Source organism: Schistocerca americana, unplaced genomic scaffold, assembly GCF_021461395.2.
Source record: "Schistocerca americana isolate TAMUIC-IGC-003095 unplaced genomic scaffold, iqSchAmer2.1 HiC_scaffold_471, whole genome shotgun sequence".
Taxonomy (NCBI): Eukaryota; Metazoa; Arthropoda; class Insecta; order Orthoptera; family Acrididae; genus Schistocerca; species Schistocerca americana.
The window spans coordinates 1-2500 of NW_025726205.1; the positions used below are offsets into that span (position 1 = coordinate 1).

General features: G+C 57.8%; 1 non-coding gene across 1 annotated transcript in view; it reads left to right on the top strand.

The window, feature by feature from the left end:
* The first annotated feature begins 1472 nt into the window (after positions 1–1472).
* Positions 1473–2500, top strand: part of LOC124584370 — a 1909-nt gene continuing 881 nt past the window's right edge. Inside the window, exon 1 of the ribosomal RNA XR_006974711.1 lies at positions 1473–2500. This exon is cut by the window's right edge and continues 881 nt beyond it. This is a non-coding gene — a ribosomal RNA (small subunit ribosomal RNA).

Genomic DNA, 2500 nt, shown 5'->3' on the forward strand with positions numbered 1-2500 from the left:
TGTGGTACGGCGTGTGTCAACTGTCCGCTGATGTTGTACGTCCAAATCACACACTGTACTGCACATTGGTCCTCATGTACTGAATGATACATCGTGGTACATGTGTGACCGTACCACGACTGCGCCAACAACGGCGAACCATACGGTCCAAATATTGTGCACTCAGCTACGTGTCGTCTCCCTATAAGAGCTGGATTGCAGTATGGTATGCCGTGGATGGCGATCAGCATGAGCCGTCTGTTGATGTAGTGGCGCGTGTTGTCAGACGTAGTCGTCTCTTCTCACACACCGTGATAGCATGGTGCACTGCGTTCCACATCTGCGACATGCGACAGAGGCGGTTGACAGTCGTTCGCGCAATGGACATCGCATACGTACGGGGGGCCACCTTCCACGTGTTCGCGAAGCGTGCACATGTTGTTGCGTGTATGTGGGCAGACATAGTGTGTCGTGACACCTGACACAGGCATGCAACAATCGTTGAATTTGCAAATGGCGATGGACGTCTACGTTTGCTGGTGACGTTACGCAAATGAACAACTGGTAAACGGTTGTGGTGCGGTTGTTCTCGCTAGAGGTGAATCAGTGATGGCGACGATCGGTTGAGCTACCAACCGGTTGTTTCAGCGATACCCACCATGCCCACGAACGTGAATGGCATGTGGGTGTGAAGCGATACGCGGCGGTGGCTGGGTGGGACCGTCCCCGGCCGGTGAGGGGGGGCCTCCCGGCGTGCTGGCCGCGCGGTGCGTGGGCGCACGCGCTACAGCCGGCTGGTGGGGGCGGCCAGTGGCAGGCGCGCCGGCCGACGGAGGCGGCAGGCGGCGCAGCTGCGCGCCGGCGCACCCTGCACGCGGCGCCGTGCGGCCAAAGTAGGTCCTCGCGGGCCCGGTGCGAAGCGCGGTGGACATCTGCAGTGTGCTGGTCCGATTGAGGACTGTGTGCGCTGAGGATGCGCCGCCGCCCGGCGCTCGGCGCCGCGACGCCGTCTGCTGCTCGGTCGCCTCTGCGGTTCTCGCAGGTGGTTTGTATCGCAGCTGTGCGGACGTGTTGGCGCGTGCGCTGTGCTGGGAGAGTTCGCTTCGGCACCCAAGTGGGGCTTTTGTCCTTCTGTGGCGCTGGCGTTGGAGCTGCCGGCCACCGTAGGTGGCGCGTGTTGTCTCCCGCCGGCAATGCCACGACAGCACGCTCCCGGGCCTCTGTCGGCAGCGGCAAGCTCAGTTGGGAGCACGGGTGGTCGCACCTAAAGCGTCTACTCGCCAAACTCCGGGCGATTGCGCCTCTCTCGAACCCGACCAAGTACTTAGGACGGCGCTGCGCGCCGCCGGGACCTGAGAGGGTTTCGAGGTGTATTGTGCAGGGGAGCTCAGCCTCCTCCTGTTTGCAGAATAATTGAGCGGACGCTTGCGTGTTCGCGCGGGCCCCCGGGACACACTCCGGGCGGCCGGCTGCTCAGCTCTAGTTGACGCAGCTCCCTGGTTGATCCTGCCAGTAGTCATATGCTTGTCTCAAAGATTAAGCCATGCATGTCTCAGTACAAGCCGCATTAAGGTGAAACCGCGAATGGCTCATTAAATCAGTTATGGTTCCTTAGATCGTACCCACGTTACTTGGATAACTGTGGTAATTCTAGAGCTAATACATGCAAACAGAGTCCCGACCAGAGATGGAAGGGACGCTTTTATTAGATCAAAACCAATCGGTCGGCTCGTCCGGTCCGTTTGCCTTGGTGACTCTGAATAACTTTGGGCTGATCGCACGGTCCTCGTACCGGCGACGCATCTTTCAAATGTCTGCCTTATCAACTGTCGATGGTAGGTTCTGCGCCTACCATGGTTGTAACGGGTAACGGGGAATCAGGGTTCGATTCCGGAGAGGGAGCCTGAGAAACGGCTACCACATCCAAGGAAGGCAGCAGGCGCGCAAATTACCCACTCCCGGCACGGGGAGGTAGTGACGAAAAATAACGATACGGGACTCATCCGAGGCCCCGTAATCGGAATGAGTACACTTTAAATCCTTTAACGAGTATCTATTGGAGGGCAAGTCTGGTGCCAGCAGCCGCGGTAATTCCAGCTCCAATAGCGTATATTAAAGTTGTTGCGGTTAAAAAGCTCGTAGTTGGATTTGTGTCCCACGCTGTTGGTTCACCGCCCGTCGGTGTTTAACTGGCATGTATCGTGGGACGTCCTGCGGTGGGGCGAGCTGAAGGCGTGCGACGCGCCTCGTGCGTGCTCGTGCGTCCCGAGGCGGACCCCGTTGCAATCCTACCAGGGTGCTCTTGAGTGAGTGTCTCGGTGGGCCGGCACGTTTACTTTGAACAAATTAGAGTGCTTAAAGCAGGCAAGCCCGCCTGAATACTGTGTGCATGGAATAATGGAATAGGACCTCGGTTCTATTTTGTTGGTTTTCGGAACCCGAGGTAATGATTAATAGGGACAGGCGGGGGCATTCGTATTGCGACGTTAGAGGTGAAATTCTTGGATCGTCGCAAGACGAA